This window comes from Bombina bombina, chromosome 1 (assembly GCF_027579735.1).
Source record: "Bombina bombina isolate aBomBom1 chromosome 1, aBomBom1.pri, whole genome shotgun sequence".
In the NCBI taxonomy this organism is placed as follows: Eukaryota; Metazoa; Chordata; class Amphibia; order Anura; family Bombinatoridae; genus Bombina; species Bombina bombina.
The window spans coordinates 568,359,427-568,379,823 of NC_069499.1; the positions used below are offsets into that span (position 1 = coordinate 568,359,427).

The window sequence follows — 20,397 nt, forward strand, 5'->3', positions numbered from 1 at the left end:
TTCAGATAGCGCATGCAATTTTAAGCAACTTTCTAATTTACACCTATTATCAATTTTCTTTGTTCTCTTGCTATCTTTATTTGAAAAGCAGAAATGTGATTCATAGGAGCTGGCCCATTTTTGGTTGAGAACCTGGGTTATGCTTGCTTATTGGTGGGTAATTGTAAGCCTCCAATAAGCAAGCGCTATCCATGTTGCTGAACCTAAAATGGGCTGGCTGCTAAATTTTACATTCCTGCTTTTAAAATAAAGATAGCAAGAGAACAAAGAAAAATTGATAATAGGAGTAAATTAGAAAGTTGCTTAAAATGTCATGCTCTAACTGAATCATGAAAGAAAAAAATTAGGTTCAGTGTCCCTTTAAGTGTTTACACCAGGTATTGACACATTTTTGTAGAATGTCAGCAAAAGGTGTTGGCAATCCCAACAAGACTGTCCATAAATACATGTAGATTATAATAGAAAGCACACTTGGGTTATCATACCCCTCAGAACCTGCCTACCAACCTGAGCATCTGTAAGTATTAAACACTTGTTGCTGGACCTTGCACCCCCTTTCTCCAACTTAACATTTGTGGGGGGGGGGTTCAGGTTTCTGGATTTTATACAAAACTTATTAACATAGGGCTTGATAAATATTACATTTTTGGATACTTGCATCTTTTGGAACCAAAACATTTTCAGTTTTCATGGCCTGTATAGGTGAATATGTAGTTAAATTTAAAAAATTATGCTTACCTGACAAATTCATTTTATTTTCCTGGCATGGAGAGTCCACAAATCCATTCAATTACTAGTGGGAACCAATACCCAAGCTAGAGGACACATAATGGAAGGAAGGGAGGGAGAACAAGACAGGCAGACCTAAACACAAGGCACCACTGCTTGAAGAACTTTCCTCCTAAAAGAAGCCTCCGCTGACGCAAAAGCATCAAATTTGAAAAATTCAGAAAAGGCATGTAATAATGACCAAGTGGTCACCTTGCAGATTTGTTCCACAAAAACCTCCTTTTAAAAAGAACTATGAAAAAAGAGACAGCCCTAGCGAAATGAGCCATGATTCTCTCAGGAGGCTGTTCTCCAGCTGTCTCAAAGCCAAATGAATAACACTTCTCAACCAAAAAGAGAGTAGAAGAAGTGACCTTCTGGCTCTTACGCTTACCAGAGAAAACAACCAAAAGGACAGTAGATTGCCGAAATCTTTAATTGCCTGCAGATAGAATTTCAGGGTACGCACAACCTCCATGTTATACAAGAGACGTTCCTTCTGAGGAGGATTAGGACAGAACGAAGATACGACAATTTCCTGATTGATGTTGCAGTTCGACACTTCCTTAGGAAGAATCCCAACTTACATACATACAAAAAACTGCCTTCTCCCCTTGAAAATAAGGTAAGGGGTATAACTGCAGAGTCGAAAGCTCAAACTCTGTGAGGAGGGGAAAAAAACTTTCCAAGATAATATATTTCCCTGAAGTCTTGCAAATGTGACAGAGCACTACAAGACACTCCTTAACTCATAAGGCAAAATATAAAGTCTCAACGTAACTATGAGACTTAGCAGGGAAAAACGCTGCACTGAGTGCAGACAAATAGCGTTAAAAGCGATCAACTAAAATCGCAACTCGCTGCCGCCATAATTAAATCCTAGCTGAAATGAGGAAAAAATTGTGCCATTATATTAGACAAAAAGTCGCATCTCATTATGTGAGCGGAAGCCGCCCAACAAGAAAAGAGCTGATACTTGTCCATGCTGCAGCCCTGTTATGTGTACAGCTGATTAAGGAGTTACAGAGGGGCTCAATAAAACTGGAACCACTGGCGCTGCACTGCAGAGGTGAGATGACCATATTCCGCTCCTAACACTGGAAACTATATGAAGATTTCCCCTGAGACAAATGGCGCCAATCTATCCACAGATACTTAACTATCTGCCGTCATGCAGAAAAAAGTTACATACTCTGAGACTTAACAGGATCACTAAGTCTAGAAAATACATTACCCAAACAGGAATTTAAAAGAGCATCGGCTACTTAAACTCACGCTAAATTTAGCTCTACAAATAAGGGATAATTATTAAAAAATTGAACCCCACACAAGGAGTACATCTTAACCCTTAATATCCCCTACCAGGGATGCACAGACTTCCACATATAAGTAATGGAAAAAGGCTGCATAAAAGCCCCTTACGAGAGGGACCCTGAACTGAGTGCCTACTAGAATAATAGCATGCGGTTGTCTCTGATTAATTTAGGAGAGAGATTAAAAAAAAACGCAGCTATAGGGAGGGAGAATCCAAGCCCAGTATTTAACAAACTTCACTAGAAGTCATAGTTTAAGGCAAAAAAATTACCCTCCCTCATTGCCCACCCTCACTGGAGGGTACCCATCAAATAAAATAAAAATTCCCTCACCCCTATTATGCCTCATTAGACCACAAGCCATGGGGGCAGGGATACAGGGACTCACGGTTAGAATTCTTCATTCTCACCAACTCCAGGTGTGACTGATTCAGCCGATCTCAGACAGGGACCTGCAGTCTATAGAAAACCAGGAATGTTGGAAGGTAAGCAAGGACTACCTCGCCGTCTTCAAACTGCTAAAAGCCACCATGACTCTTACTAAAGAGAATTACATGGACACAGCATAGCCCCAATCCTTGCTTGCAGGGAAAAGTACCCATTAAAGGATAAATATCTTCAGACACCATCTTCGCACATCCATCCTGATGATAAAGGCAAAGAATGACTGGGGTTTTATGGGAAGTGGGAGTGGTACTTAACATCTCTGCTGGGGTGTTTTTTAACCTCCTCCTGGTGGCCAGGAGTTGAATTTCCACTAGTAATTTAATAGATTTGTGGACTCTCCATGCCTTTGGAAATAAATATATAATACACACACACTCCCCATAAGTTTAACCATTGTTTATCATTAATCTACACACAAAAAAAGCTTTAAAAACATATGCAATAGTAAATTAATTGTTAGTTAGAAGCAGATACAACAGCCATTTTATTCAGTTACTAATTTAACATTTAGTAATTTAAATCCCCTTTTTACTAGTATCATGTCTGTATGCACATGCTGCCTCCCTGAGAGTAGAGTAGGCGGGAAGAGCAGAACCTGGATTATATGTGAAAATTGAAGGCAGCTGAGCAAAAATATTCTGCAAAGGGGAGTGGGGCCAGATTTTGATAGAGCTTAGACACAGATTTGAGTTCCACAATGCAAAGTTTGAGTAGTTCGGAATGATGAGTAAAGTTTAAGAACAAAGTGTTACTTTAAGAAACACACAATACTACTAGAAGGACAATACAATAGAATTGCATAATTAAACAAGTGCATAATAAAAAAAAAACTGCAATATCACACTCTAAATAAGCGGATTTTTTCTGACAAATTTATTTTCCCCATTTGCTGGCCTCCTGTATCATGACAGCCATCAGCGACTAGTATACACATTATACTCTGAACTTGAGCACATGCACAGTAGAAGCTGGTGCCTCAAAATGGGTGAATTTAAACTGGGCACAATTTGATAATGGAAGCAAATTGGAAAGTCTCTTAAAAAATTAAATGCTGGGGGCGGAGCTAGCCTGTGCCCAAGATGGTCGCAGGTGTTTAGAGCTCCGAAGTGTGGTCGGCGATATCACCTTACCAGCACCACAGCTTTGAGATTCGGGAGCTACAAATACCCGCACCTGATCTCCAGGGGCATGTGACACTTTTGGCGACCTTTATTAAAGCTCCGGTGCGTGCTAGGCCGGACATAGCAAACTGCGGACCCACGCGGCTCCCCTGAGGCCTACCAAGGACTTTCACTGAGGCGCATGGCCATGTCACCTGGGCCATAGGGAGTATACAGAACACTTCCTCTCTTTTCACCATACCACGGTCGGTGGAGGACTGCAGATGTGGGGCCGGTGACCGAATCACTGCACGGAGCGAGTCTGAGGGGTAAGAGGGGATCTGAACCCTATCACTGCGCAACACGTATAATACATTGGGCCCTCTCTGCCCCGGGGCTGCGCCATCGTTATGCACACCTGGTCTGAAAAGGGAGGTTTCCTCTGAGCAGCAACATTAATGGCCCAGATTACAACGCAGGGCTAAAGCAGAGCAGAACTAGATGCAGGGCGCCTCCATAAGGGATATAACAAGGCATCTGTTTGTTAGGCATGTGCGGTTCTCCATATCTCAGTGCCTCATAAAGGAGCGGGCATCTGAATATTTTATTATATCAGCCCTATAATTGAACTTGCCATTTGTATTGAGGGGTGCACGACTTGATATAGGGGATCCCCCCTAACTTTTCCACACACTGTCACTGCAGCAAAATTTGAACAAGGGACACCCACTAAGGCCTATTATGTCATCTAAAAGATTACCCAGAGCGGACAAGGCGGGAAAGGGTAACACCTCTACGGCCTCCACTGTACACAGTTTTTTTAAAGCCGCGGAAGCAGCGGCTACTGAGCAAGCTGACAATACGGCGAAAATGCCACCCCAACCCACAACTCTGATCCAGAGGAGAGCCCAGATACAATGCTAACTAAGGCGGACTTGCAAACTCTGCCCTCCAAAGAGGACTTCAATAAGTTTATAGGGCAAGTTAGCTTGATGATAAAATCCAGTCTATCCGAGGTTAAGAGGGAAATAAGTGAAATAGGTTCCAGGATAGCACAAATTGAAGAAGATGCGGAACAAACTGACAGAATCCTCGACCTCCAGTCCCGCCAAATGTCCCATCACTCTACTATCATAAATCAACTACAGGACCAGGTTGAAGACCTGGACAACAGGGGGAGGCGCCAAAATATCAGAATCAGGGGGGTCTCCGAAAACATCAAGACCCCGGAACTCCTACCATACCTACAAACATTATTCAACAAACTGATGGATAATAAAGAAGCGGTGGACTACCCCCTGGATAGATATCACAGAGCTCTGAGACTCCCCCTGAAAGACACTGCCCCCCCGAGAGACATTGTTATCAAGTTTACCAGTTTCAGGGACAAAGAGAATATCCTCTCGGCGGCCCGGAAAAAATCTCCCATCACACACAATGGATGTGCCCTTCAATTCTATGCAGATCTCAGCCAAATGACCCTAAGCAAAAGGCGGGAGGCTAGATACCTCACCTTGCACTTAAGAGACCTTGGCATCCCTTATAGATGGGGATTCCCCTTTAATCTAAAAGTAATTAGAGACAATTTGACTGCTGTTTATAGAACCCCTGAGGACCTGGAGGATTTCTGCTCACTCTTAAAGATATCACAACCCAAGCCTCCTGACCTGAAGGAGGCTCCTGGAGACCAGCGCACACCAAACCCACAGAGACAGGAGTGGACTCAGGTCCCCCAAAGAAAGAAACGGAGACCCACAGCTAAGAATTCTGTTGATCAAGGGGAACCTACCTGAACCATGGAATTACCTTCCAGCAGATCACTTCACTATATGAGGCTTTCCGGCCATGTGCGACCCCTTCCCTTGCCCCCCTGTGGGCTTGGATAAGGGGCATGCAAGAACTTGTGTTGGTTAATCCATTTCACCATAGACCATGGAACATTGTAATGTATAAGTATTGCTCTCTTTTTCTTTTATTTCTTGTTACCTCACGCCTTGCACTCCCCTATGGACCGCTGCTAAGGCCGTTAGTATGTTTAGACTGTCTGGCACTGTTTAGCAACCCCAGTATGTCAAACTCCAGGATTTATTGTTCTGCTGCCGACCTGCTACCACAAGTAGTAGCAGCCACTTATACCCCCTTCCCTTAGTTAAGTAGTTAGAGGCGAATAATGCTTCATGTTTGTGTTCAAGTTTTTGTGTTAATTTTTGTATATTCTGTTTTATTAACATGTGCTCTTTACCATTACAGAATTGCCCTCTCCACCCTACTCTCATCGCAACCTCCTACTTCTCCCCACTACCCGAGGCCTGGCAGGGGCCGTAGACACTACACGTCAGTTCACCCTCAGGTAACAGTCCACCACACTACACCGCAAACACATTTAGTTGCTACCCTCATATGGAGTCTCCCGGGGCAGATTAACATCTATCCCCCCCACCCCACTAGTAGTCCAGTATGGCTCCGTTACTGAACCAGAAGTCCCCTCACGCGGGACAACACCATATTAAATTAGTATCTCAGAATGCGAAGGGGCTAAATTCACCCACAAAGCGATCAGTTGCTCTCTCATGTTTTAAAAAATCTAAGGCTGACCTGGTCTTCGTTCAAGAGACCCACTTTCCTAGAGATAACTCCCCTAAATTTACCAATAAGGACTACCCCACCGCATATTTTGCATCACATACAGCCAAACGAGGGGGGGTGGGAATCTTGTTTCATAGGACACTGCCGTTCCAACTTACAACCATGGAAACTGATCCAGGGGGAAGATGGATTATCCTTATCGGCCTCCTTTATAGTCGACCAGTTACGATGGTCAATGTCTATGCCCCAAATTTGAAACAAGCACAATTTTTTAAAAGAGTTACGACTAAAATCCTTCAAGTTCAGAAAGGTGCCTTAATATTAGCTGGTGACCTAAATGTTGCACTTGAGCCGGGTATTGATTGCTCCCTGGGTCGAGGCAGTATCCCCATTAAAACCCTACAGGACCTTAGAACGTTTGCACATAAGCTCACCCTGATTGATGTGTGGAGGGCCAAACACCCGGGCCAGCGGAACTACACCTTTTTTTCCAACCCGCACCAATGCTACTCACGCATAGACTATGTATTTGTAGATCAAGTTAACTATTGCTTAGTACAGGAGGCGGACATTGAACCAACGAGTTGGTCCGACCACGCCGCAGTGTCGGCTATTTTGAAATGGTCTGAACGACCGTTGACCCCTTATTCATGGCGGCTCGATGAATCCCTGTTAAAACACCCAATCTTCTCTAAAAGCGTAGCGGAGATGATAAAAGTTTATTTTGAACTCAATAACACGCCAGATATATCACCGCACACTCTATGGGAGGCCCACAAATGTGTCATTAGAGGGGAAATGATAAAACGCAAGGCGGCCCTCACCAAACAATACCGCGAGACTTATCACTTAATGATCCAAAATATTCGCGAATTAGAGCAGACTCACAAAAACTCCCCACTAGATAAAGTCATAGCTGATAAGTTAAGGCAGGCAAGGAATGACTTAAATAGGTTAATATACAGAGAAGCCCAATCCAAAGCGTTATACCTCAAGAAAATGTATCTGGCCAACTCAAACAAGATAGGTCCGACCCTAGCAAAAAACCTTAAGGAACAGAAGCTGAACTCATATGTACATAGCATAGTCGACTCTTCGGGTCGTCAGGCTCTAAGCAGCCACCATATTGTAAAAGAATTTAGAAAGTTTTATAATACACTATATAACCTGCCGAAACCACCATTGGCGGCTAATCTTCAAGAGCGAGAGAGGTATATAGCTGAAGCTGCACTCCCGGCCATCACTGCAGAGCTATCCCAGAAACTAGAGGCCCCTATTAGCCCCCAAGAAGTCCTCCTAGCTATAAAATCCCTCCCCCTGCGCAAGAGCCCAGGACCCGATGGGTTCACAAACCTATACTATAAAAACTACAGGCAACTCCTGGCCCCGCACCTTACTTCCATGTTCAGAGCGATAGATGATAAGACACCCTGGCCCAAGAGTAGTTTAGAGGCGCACGTTATAGTTTTGCCGAAGGCGGACAGAGACCCCAGAAAGTGGAAAATTATAGACCTATATCCCTGCTCAACTCCGACGTCAAGATTTATGCAAAAATTTTGGCGACCCGCTTAAACTCCATTCTCCCTCAAATTATCCATGTGGATCAAACGGGGTTTATCCCCGGGAGAGAAGCACGGGACAATACCATTAGGGTAATCCAACTCTTAGAGCATGCCAGCCGGTCGAAGATCCCATCGATATTAATATCGACAGACGCTGAGAAAGCCTTCGACCGGCTGGACTGGAACTTCTTGCACTCGTGCCTGTCCGCCTTCGGTATCGGAGACCTGATGTCCCATAGAATTTTTAGCCTTTACACACAACCCTCAGCGAAAATTAAAGCTAACGGTGTTCTGTCAGATAGCTTTAGCATTGGGAATGGGACTAGGCAGGGCTGTCCCCTGTCCCCGCTCCTCTTTGCTCTCTCCATGGAGGTGCTCGCGGCACACATTAGACAGAACCCCAATATCACTGGTATAACCTTAGGTCCCAACTCTTTCAAAATAACCCTCTACGCGGACGATGTCCTTATTCTGTTAACTTCCCCCTCCACTTCCATCACCTATTTACTAGAGGAATTCAACAGATTTAGTGCCCACTCTAATTTTCATATAAACGCACAAAAATCTGAAATCCTAAATATTAATATGAAAAAGCAATCCTTTGAGGCCTTAAGGACTCACTGCCCATATAAACTAAACTTAGACAAACTTAAATACTTAGGAATCCAGCTCACGCCGGGGAGTAGCAAACTATTTAAGCATAACTATATACCCCTCATGCATAGGCTCAAAAAGGAACTCGACGGTTGGCAGCACAGACCACTCTCGTGGTGGGGTAGGATGCAAGCAGTAAAGATGACGGCCCTCCCACAACTGCTTTATGTTATGCAGACTGTACCTATTCACCTCCCGAACACATATATCAATCAACTACAGTCAATAATAAACTCTTTTATATGGGGTAACATTAAACCACGTATTAGCAAGAAAATTATTACAGCCCCGCTGGGCGCAGGAGGGCTGGGAGTGCCGTCAGTGTTGTCATACCATAGGGCCGTAGTTCTGCAGAGAATCATTGAATGGCATAACCCGGCTAATTCCAAAGCATGGACAACTATAGACTCTTTCTTATTAAAATCTCCGAATATAGGTCCCCTTAGTTGGGTCAAGCATTCGGCTAGACCCCCCCTAGCAAGACTATCCCCACTATATAACCACCTATTCAAAACATGGGATGGGATTCGAGCTAAAATAAAGGGCATCTCGTCCCTTGTCTCCCCAATGTCTCCAATCTCTTATAATGCTGAATTTATGGGAGGGTTACTGGCCGAAAGACCTAATCCTACTGGCCTGGAGCGCACAATACCGTTTACTAATCTGGTTTTTAACCATGCATTAAAAACCCGTTCCCAGCTGGCTGACTTGGCAGGAGGTGCTTTCTCTGGGTGGCTCAAATATGCACAGCTCACACACCTATTGAAAATTTCACCCCATAGAGATAGCCTACTCAGAGACTTGACCCACTTTGAAACGCTATGCCTATCTGGTACGACCCCCTGTGGCTCTCTGTCAAAGGCCAAAAAAATGCTAGATGCAGCACAGACCCCCACGTCCTCTCCTTATAAACTACATTGGCAGGAGGAGCTGGGAGCGGAGATCCCTGAGGAACACTGGCAAGATATATTACACTACACCGCCAAGTCCTCATCCATACCAAGATCCCTAGAGCTTAACCATAAGGTGTTGTTCCGCTGGTACCTCACACCGGAAAGACTTAAAAAGATCTACCCAGGAGCGGGTGCCACTTGTTGGAGGGGGTGCGGGTCTAATGGGACGATGGCACATATTTGGTGGCAATGCCGCTCAATATCTCCCTTTTGGAGGGGAGTGGAGCAGCTCCTTAGGGAACTATTGGGAGCAACATTTCACCTTTCGCCCTCTATAGCCCTTCTAAACCATAAACCTGATAAAGTTTGTAAAATTAAATGGAAACTAACACAAATTAGCCTAAATAGTGCAAAGGCACTTATTGCCCGCAACTGGAAATCTGCACGTACCCCCACAATACAGGAATGGCTCACACACACCTCAGAACTCTTAGCGGCGGAAGAATATTCTTACTATAGCAATGGTAATTTATCCTTTTTCCATAATGTCCAGTTCTATTGGGAGACCCTACTCAAAGCCCCCGTCATAACTGGAGACTAAGCTCCAGTGGAGGAAACACAAAACATAGAGCGGGACCCCCCAGACCAGGCCTCCATTACTCTTCCCCCCCTCTCCTCTAACCTGCCACCCTCTCTCCCCTCTCCCACTCCACCCTCCTCTCCTATTTTCCTCCCCTCCCTTCATCGCCACATAGTAGGTGTGGTTCAAAGAGGTTGAATTTATTGCACATACAAATGTTGTAGTTGTTTTATTGAATGATGTTATGCTTATTGGAATCTGTATAACCTAACCTTAGATACACTAGCCACTGTGATGATAGAATAATTTTTGGTCTATGCAAATCAGCACAGCGGGAGATGCCTCAAGAGCGGCATCCCAATACAGACTTAATGGACAATAACCCCAAGTAGGATGATCCGTGGCACAGGGGGGTCACCCTGAAAGAGAGATCACTTAAAGTATAACCTTGATGATAAGGACCGTATCTTATAATTTTTATCCCTGATTTGTGTGTCGTTCACTAAATTGTACCGCTGTTGACTTCCAATAAAGCTTGTTTGAAAAAAAATAAAAAAAAAATAAAAAAAATAAATGAAATGCTATCTGAATCATGAAAGTTTAATTTTGACTTTAATGGCCCTTTAAATTATCCACTAATTGGTTAAAAAAAAAAAACAACTTGCAGTTCTATTGGTATTTTTATTTTAAATACCACCCCTTCCTTTAGATGCAACAAAGATACAAATTACCTTTTTACTTTGGGTCACATTAATAAATAGTTTTTATAAACAAAAGGACATTATCTTGGGCTGAATATTGCTATTACTCAATCTAGGTAAAAAACAAAATTTATGCTTACCTGATAAATGTCTTTCTTTCCAGATATGGTGAGTCCACTGCTTGAGTAATTACTGTTGGGAACCAATACCCAAACTAAAGGACCCGGATAAATAGGGAGAGACAAGACAGGCAGTCCTAAACAGAAGGCACCATCGCTTGAAGAACATTTCTCTCAAAAGAAGCCTCAGCAAAAATATAAAATTTGGGAAAAGTGTGTAGAGAAGACCAAGTTGCAGCCTTGCAAATTTGTTCCAAAGAAGCTTCATTTTTGAAAGCCCAAGAAGAGGAAACAGCTCTTGTGGAATGAGCCGTAATTCTCTCAAGAGGCTGCTGTCCAGCAATCTCATAAGCCAAACAAATTATATTTTGTAACCAAAAAGAGAGTAGTAGCATTAGCTTTCTGACCTTTGTGTTTCCTAGAGAAACAGACAAAGAGGGCAGAGGACTGGCGAAAATCCTTAGTCGCCTGTAAGTAGAATTTAAGAGCACGTACAACATCCAAATTGTGTAACAAACGTTCTTTGGAAGTAGGAGGATTAGGACACAGAGAGGGAACAACAATTTCCCGATTGATATTTCTATTAGAAACAACCTTAGGAAGGAAACCTAACTTAGTATAAAGAACCGCCTTATCGTCATGAAAACACATAATTTATGTAAGAACTTACCTGATAAATTCATTTCTTTCATATTAGCAAGAGTCCATGAGCTAGTGACGTATGGAATATACATTCCTACCAGGAGGGGCAAAGTTTCCCAAACCTCAAAATGCCTATAAATACACCCCTCACCACACCCACAATTCAGTTTAACGAATAGCCAAGAAGTGGGGTGATAAAAAAGTGCGAAAGCATATAAAATAAGGAATTGGAATAATTGTGCTTTATACAAAAATCATAACCACCACAAAAAAAGGGTGGGCCTCATGGACTCTTGCTAATATGAAAGAAATGAATTTATCAGGTAAGTTCTTACATAAATTATGTTTTCTTTCATGTAATTAGCAAGAGTCCATGAGCTAGTGACGTATGGGATAATGATTACCCAAGATGTGGATCTTTTCACGCAAGAGTCACTAGAGAGGGAGGGATAAAATAAAGACAGCCAATTCCTGCTGAAAATAATCCACACCCAAAATAAAGTTTAATGAAAAACATAAGCAGAAGATTCAAACTGAAACCGCTGCCTGAAGTACTTTTCTACCAAAAACTGCTTCAGAAGAAGAAAATACATCAAAATGGTAGAATTTAGTAAAAGAATGCAAAGAGGACCAAGTTGCAGATTTGCAAATCTGATCAATCGAAGCTTCATTCCTAAACGCCCAGGAAGTAGAAACTGACCTAGAAGAATGAGCTGTAATCCTTTGAGGCGGAGTGTTACCCGACTCAACATAGGCAAGATGAATTAAAGATTTCAACCAAGATGCCAAAGAAATGGCAGAAGCTTTCTGGCCTTTTCTAGAACCGGAAAAGATAACAAATAAACTAGAAGTCTTTCGGAAAGACTTAGTAGCTTCAACATAATATTACAAAGCTCTAACAACATCCAAAGAATGTAACGATTTCTCCTTAGAATGCTTAGGATTAGGACATAATGAAGGAACTACAATTTCTCTACTAATGTTGTTGGAATTCACAACTTTAGGTAAAAATTCAAAAGAAGTTCGCAACACTGCCTTATCCTGATGAAAAATCAGAAAAGGAGACTCACAAGAAAGAGCAGATAATTCAGAAACTCTTCTGGCAGAAGAGATTGCCAAAAGGAACAAAACTTTCCAAGAAAGTAATTTAATGTCCAATGAATGCATAGGTTCAAACGGAGGAGCTTGAAGAGCCCCTAGAACCAAATTCAAACTCCAAGGAGGAGAAATTGACTAAATGACAGGTTTTATACGAACCAAAGCTTGTACAAAACAATGAATATCAGGAAGATTAGCAATCTTTCTGTGAAAAAGAACAGAAAGAGCAGAGATTTGTCCTTTCAAGGAACTTGCGGACAACCCTTTATCTAAACCATCCTGAAGAAACTGTAAAATTCTTGGAATTCTAAAAGAATGCCAAGAAAAATGATGAGAAAGACACCAAGAAATATAAGTCTTCCAGACTCTATAATATATCTCTCTGGATACAGATTTACGAGCCTGTAACATAGTATTAATCACAGAGTCAGAGAAACCTCTTTGACTAAGAATCAAGCGTTCAATCTCCATACCTTTAAATTTAAGGATTTGAGATCCTGATGGAAAAAAGGACCTTGCGACAGAAGGTCTGGTCGTAGCGGAAGAGTCCACGGATGGCAAGAGGCCATCCGGACAAGATCCGCATACCAAAACCTGTGAGGCCATGCCAGAGCTACCAGCAGAACAAACGAGCATTCCTTCAGAATCTTGGAGATTACTCTTGGAAGAAGAACTAGAGGCGGAAAGATATAAGCAGGATGATACTTCCAAGGAAGTGATAATGCATCCACTGCTTCCGCCTGAGGATCCCGGGATCTGGACAGATACCTGGGAAGTTTCTTGTTTAGATGAGACGCCATCAGATCTATTTCTGGAAGCTCCCATATTTGAACAATCTGAAGAAATACCTCTGGGTGAAGAGACCATTCGCCCGGATGCAACGTTTGGCAACTGAGATAATCCGCTTCCCAATTGTCTATGCCTGGGATATGAACCGCAGAGATTAGACAGGAGCTGGATTCCGCCCAAACCAGAATTTGAGATACTTCTTTCATAGCCAGAGGACTGTGAGTCCCTCCTTGATGATTGATGTATGCCACAGTTGTGACATTGTCTGTCTGAAAACAAATGAACGATTCTCTCTTCAGAAGAGGCCAAGACTGAAGAGCTCTGAAAATTGCACGGAGTTCCAAAATATTGATCGGTAATCTCACCTCCTGAGATTCCCAAACTCCTTGTGCCGTCAGAGATCCCCACACAGCTCCCCAACCTGTGAGACTTGCATCTGTTGAAATTACAGTCCAGGTCGGAAGCACAAAAGAAGCCCCCTGAATTAAACGATGGTGATCTGTCCACCACGTTAGAGAGTGTCGTACAATCGGTTTTAAAGATATTAATTGAGATATCTTTGTGTAATCCCTGCACCATTGATTCAGCATACAGAGCTGAAGAGGTCGCATGTGAAAACGAGCAAAGGGGATCGCGTCCGATGCAGCAGTCATAAGACCTAGAATTTCCATGCATAAGGCTACCAAAGGGAATGATTGTGACTGAAGGTTTCGACAAGCTGAAATCAATTTTAGACTTCTCTTGTCTGTTAAAGACAGAGTCATGGACACTGAATCTATCTGGAAACCCAGAAAAGTTACCCTTGTCTGAGGAATCAAAGAACTTTTTGGTAAATTGATCCTCCAACCATGATCTTGAAGAAACAACACAAGTCGATTCGTATGAGATTCTGCTAAATGTAAAGACTGAGCAAGTACCAAGATATCGTCCAAATAAGGAAATACCACAATACCCTGTTCTCTGATTACAGACAGAAGGGCACCGAGAACCTTTGTAAAAATTCTTGGAGCTGTAGCTAGGCCAAACGGCAGAGCCACAAACTGGTAATGCTTGTCCAGAAAAGAGAATCTCAGGAACTGATAATGATCTGGATGAATCGGAATATGCAGATAAGCATCCTGTAAATCTATTGTGGACATATAATGCCCTTGCTGAACAAAAGGCAAGATAGTCCTTACAGTTACCATTTTGAACGTTGGTATCCTTACATAACGATTCAATATTTTTAGATCCAGAACTGGTCTGAAGGAATTCTCCTTCTTTGGTACAATGAAGAGATTTGAATAAAACCCCATCCCCTGTTCCAGAACTGGAACTGGCATAATTACTCCAGCCAACTCTAGATCTGAAACACAATTCAGAAATGCTTGAGCTTTCGCTGGATTTACTGGGACACGGGAAAGAAAAAATCTCTTTGCAGGAGGTCTCATCTTGAAACCAATTCTGTACCCTTCTGAAACAATGTTCTGAATCCAAAGATTGTGAACAGAATTGATCCAAATTTCTTTGAAAAAACGTAACCTGCCCCCTACCAGCTGAGCTGGAATGAGGGCCGCACCTTCATGTGGACTTAGAAGCAGGCTTTGCCTTTCTAGAAGGCTTGGATTTATTCCAGACTGGAGATGGTTTCCAAACTGAAACTGCTCCTGAGGAATCAGGCTTTTGTTCTTTGTTGAAACGAAAGGAACGAAAACGATTATTAGCCCTGTTTTTACCCTTAGATTTTCTATCCTGTGGTAAAAAAGTTCCTTTCCCACCAGTAACAGTTGAGATAATAGAATCCAACTGAGAACTAAATAATTTGTTACCCTGGAAAGAAATGTAAAGTAGAGTTGATTTAGAAGCCATATCAGCATTCCAAGTTTTAAGCCATAAAGCTCTTCTAGCTAAAATAGCTAGAGACATAAACCTGACATCAACTCTGATAATATCAAAAATGGCATCACAGATAAAATTATTAGCATGCTGAAGAAGAATAATAATATTATGAGAATCATGATCTGTTACTTGTTGTGCTAAAGTCTCCAACCAAAAAGTTGAAGCTGCAGCAACATCAGCCAAAGATATAGCAGGTCTAAGAAGATTACCTGAACACAGATAAGCTTTTCTTAGAAAGGATTCAATTTTCCTATCTAAAGGATCTTTAAACGAAGTACCATCTGACGTAGGAATAGTAGTACGTTTAGCAAGGGTAGAAATAGCCCCATCAACTTTAGGGATTTTGTCCCAAAATTCTAATCTGTCAGACGGCACAGGATATAATTGCTTAAAACGTTTAGAAGGAGTAAATGAATTACCCAATTTATCCCATTCTCTGGAAATTACTTCAGAAATAGCATTAGGAACAGGAAAAACTTCTGGAATAACCACAGGAGATTTAAACACCTTATCTAAACGTCTAGAATTAGTATCAAGAGGACCAGAATCCTCTATTTCTAAAGCAATTAGTACTTCTTTAAGTAAAGAACGAATAAATTCCATTTTAAATAAATATGAAGATTTATCAGCATCAATCTCTGAGACAGAATCCTCTGAACCAGAAGAGTCATCAGAATCAGAATGATGATGTTCATTTAAAAATTCATCTGTAGAGAGAGAAGTTTTAAAAGATTTTTTTATGTTTACTAGAAGGAGAAATAACAGACATAGCCTTCTTGATGGATTCAGAAACAAAATCTCTTATGTTATCAGGAACATTCTGCACCTTAGATGTTGAGGGAACTGCAACAGGCAATGGTACATTACTAAAGGAAATATTATCTGCTTTAACAAGTTTGTCATGACAATTAATACAAACAACAGCCGGAGGAATAGCTACCAAAAGTTTACAGCAGATACACTTAGCTTTGGTAGTTCCAGCACTAGACAGCGATTTTCCTGAAGTATCTTCTGACTCAGATGCAACGTGAGACATCTTGCAATATGTAAGAGAAAAAACAACATATAAAGCAAAATTGATCAAATTCCTTAAATGACAGTTTCAGGAATGGGAAAAAATGCCAATAAACAAGCTTCTAGAAACCAGAAGCAAAGAAAAAAATCAGACTGAAATAATGTGGAGACAAAAGAGACGCCCATATTTTTTGGCGCCAAATAATACGCCCACATTGTTTGGCGCCTAAATGCTTTTTGGCGGCAAAAATGACGCCACATCCGGAACGCCAACATCTTTGGCGCAAAAGGACGTCAAAAAAGGACGCAACTTCCGGTGACACGTATGACGCCGGAAACAGAAAAAGATTTTTTGCACCAAAAAAGTCCGCTCCAAGAATGACGCAATAAAATGAAGCATTTTCAGCCCCCGCGAGCCTAACAGCCCACAGGGAAAAAAAGTCAAATTTTTAAGGTAAGAAAAAATGATTGATTCAAACGCATTATCCCAAATATGAAACTGACTGTCTGAAAATAAGGAAAGTTGAACATTCTGAGTCAAGGCAAATAAATGTTTGAATACATATATTTAGAACTTTATAAATAAAGTGCCCAACCATAGCTTAGAGTGTCACAGAAAATAAGATTTACTTACCCCAGGACACTCATCTACATGTTTGTAGAAAGCCAAACCAGTACTGAAACGAAAATCAGCAGAGGTAATGGTATATAAATAAGAGTATATCGTTGATCTGAAAAGGGAGGTAAGAGATGAATCTCTACGACCGATAACAGAGAACCTATGAAATAGACCCTGTAGAAGGAGATCACTGCATTCAAATAGGCAATACTCTCCTCACATCCCTCTGACATTCACTGCACGCTGAGAGGAAAACCAGGCTCCAACTTGCTGCGGAGCGCATATCATAGGAGGCAAAGTTTGTAAAACTGAATTGTGGGTGTGGTGGGTGTGGTGAGGGGTGTATTTATAGGCATTTTGAGGTTTGGGAAACTTTGCCCCTCCTGGTAGGAATGTATATCCCATACGTCACTAGCTCATGGACTCTTGCTAATTACATGAAAGAAATAAGATAAGGGGAATCACACTGTAGAGCTGAGAGTTCCAAGACTCTTCGAGCAGAAGAGAGAGCAACAAGAAACAAAACCTTCCAAGATAACAACTTAATGTCTATGGAATGCAACAGCTCAAACTGAGCCAGCTATAAAACTTTAAGAACAAGGTTAAGGCTCCAAGGAGGAACAACAGACTTAAAGACAGGCCTGATCTTGACCAAGGCCTGACAAAAAGATTGCACAAAAAGATCTGGCACATCTGCCAAAAGTTTATGTAGTAAAACTGATAAAGAAGAAATCTGACCCTCCAGGGTACTGACTGACAATCCTGAAGAAAAGATAAAATTCTAGGAATTCTAATTCTACACCAAGAGTAGCCCTTGGATTCACACCAATAAAGATATTTACGCCATATCTTTTATGGTAAATCTTTCTAGTAACAGGCTTGCGAGCCTAAATCATGGTCTCAATGAAACCACGCTTAGACAGAATTAAGCGTTCAATCTCCAAGCAGTCAACTTCAGAGAAACGAGATTTGGATGAAGTAAGGGACCCCCCTGAATCAAGAGGTCCTTCCTCAGAGGTAGTCTCCAAAGTGGGAGAGATAACATCTTCACTAGGTCTGCAAACCAGATCTTGCGAGGCCATGCAGGGGCTATTAAAATCACCGACACCCTCTCCTGTTTGATACGAGCAATGACTCGTGGAAGGAGAGCAAACAGGTATGCCAATCTGAAAACCCAAGGAACCGCCAGAGCATCAGAATGGCCTGCGGATCTCTTGACCTTGAACCGTACTTTTGACGCTTGGTGTTTGACGGGACGCCATCAGATCTAGCTCCGGCACCCCCCATTTGAGGACTAAGCTGGAAAACGCCTCCGGATGGAGTTCCCACTCCCTGGGATGAAAAGTCTGCTCAGAAAATCCGCTTCCCAGTTGTCTACTCCTGGAATGTGGATGGCAGACAGCAATTGTGGGTCTCTGCCCACTGAAGAATCTGAGTAACCTCCTTCATGGCTAAGGAACTTAGAGTTCCTCCCTGGTGATTGGTGTAAGCCACAGAGGTTATGTTGTCTTTCTGGAACCTGATAAACTGGACTGAGGCAAAGTCAATAGAGATCTTGATGGGAAGAGCAGACTCCTCCCCAGTCCATTGGCCCTGAGCTTTTAACGAGTTTGACTGCTCCCCAGCCCAGCAGGCTGGTGTCCGTGGTCACGATCACCCAGGAAGGTCTCCAAAAGCATATGCCCTGAGACAGATGTTCTTGAGAAATCCACCACTGGAGAGAGTACCTTGACGACTGATCTAACTATTCTCTGAGATAGATCCTCATGGTCGCCATTTCATTGTCTGAGCATGCACAATTGGAGAGCTCTCAAATGGAATTGAGTAAAAGGAATGATGTCCATGGAAGCCACCAAGACCAATTACCTCCATACATTGAGCCACTTAAGGATGAACAGTAGCCTGAAGAGCGGCAAGAGGAAATTATTTTGTTTTTCCTGACCTCTGTCAGAAAAATCTTCATCAATAGAGAATCTATTATGGTCCCTAAGAACACTACTCTTGTAGCAGGGGAAAGGGAGCTTTTTTCCAGATTCACATTCCATCCGTGGAAACGAAGAAAAGACAATATCTGTGTGTGAGATTTTGCTTGTTGAAAAGATGGCGTCTGAACCAATATGTCGTCCAAGTAGGGTGCCACTGCAATTCCACGAGAACGGATCACTGCCAAAAGAGCCCCCAGAACCTTTGAAAAAATTCTAGCACCCGTGGCTAGACCAAATGGAAGGACCACGAACTGGAAAGGTTTGTCCAGAAAGGCAAATCTCAGGAATCTGTGATGGTCCCTGTGAATAGGAACATGAAGATATGCATCCTTTAGGTCAATGGTTGTCATGAACTGACCCTCATGTACTAAAGGAAGAATGGAGCGTATAGTCTCCATCTTGAAGGATGGAACTTTGAGAAACTTGTTTAGACACTTGAAGTCTAGAATAGGACGAAAAGTTCTCTTTTTTTTGGGAACCACAAATAGGTTGGAGTAGAACCCAAGACCCTGTTCCTGCACTGGAACTATCACTCCCAGGGAGGAAAGATGTTGTATACATTTCAAGAACACCTCTCTCTCTACCTGGTCTGCAGATAATCTTGAGAGATAAAATCTGCCTCTGGGAGGGGAAATCTTGAATTCCAAATTGTAACCCTGGGATACTATGTCCACAGTCCAGGGATTTTGGACATCTTGTATCCTGGCTTGAGAGAACTGAGAGTCTGCCCCCCACCTGATCCGATCCCGGATTTGGGGCAAACCCTTTATGCTGATTTGGAATCAGCTGCAGGTTTCTTTGATTGTTTCCCCTTGTTCCAAGACTGATTGGGTTTCCAAGACGACTTGGATTGTTCCTGCTTGGAAGAAGAAGGGGAAGGCTTTCCTCTGAAGTTACGAAAGGAACGAAAATTACCGACGTCCTTTAGGTCTATTCTTCTTATCTTGAGGTAGAAAAGACCCTTTTCCACCCGTCATATCAGAGATTATTTCTGTCAAACTGGGTCCAAACAAGTTTTTGCCTTTGTAAGGAATCACCAGAAGCTTGACTTTAGAGGAAACGTCCGCAGACCGGGATTTCAGCCATGACGCCCTGCGGGCTAGGATAGCGAAACTAAAAGTTTTAGCTCCTAGTTTAACAACCTGTAAAATGGCATCTTCAATAAAGGAATTGGCCAACTAAAGAACTTTAATCCTATCTTGAATTTCAACCAAGAAAGTCTCTACCTGAAGAGAATCAGACAAGGCGTCGAACCAATAAGATGCCGCACTAGTCACGGTAGCAATACACACTGCAGGTTGCCATTGGAGACCTTGATGAACATAAATTTTTTTCAAATAAGCCTCCAGCTTCATGTCCATCGGATCCTTAAAAGAGCAGGTATCCTCAATAGGAATAGTGGTTCTCTTAGCCAGAGTGGAAATGGTCCCTTCAACTTTGGGTACAGTATACTAAGGGTCTTTAATGGAGTCATCCACATCACCCATAACAGATATACTGTAGCTAATTATATAGATTTACAATGTTTCCAATTAGCTTGTATTGCGTATATAATTAATCTGTTTATGTAACTAATGTATCCTACCTAGCTTATGCATTTCCTATACAGTTTATGTATCACTTTATGTAAAAAATTAAAAAAATGTTTT

The 20,397-nt window shown here is 42.2% G+C and overlaps 1 long non-coding RNA gene across 1 annotated transcript in view; it reads left to right on the forward strand.

The window, feature by feature from the left end:
* The window catches only part of LOC128645649 (uncharacterized), a 31,819-nt gene extending 20,494 nt beyond the window's left edge, over positions 1 to 11,325 (forward strand). Inside the window, exons 2-3 of the long non-coding RNA XR_008400134.1 lie at positions 5,879 to 5,978; positions 10,768 to 11,325. This is a non-coding gene — a long non-coding RNA (uncharacterized LOC128645649). The remainder of the gene's footprint in view (positions 1 to 5,878; positions 5,979 to 10,767) is intronic.
* The last annotated feature ends 9,072 nt before the right edge of the window (positions 11,326 to 20,397 follow it).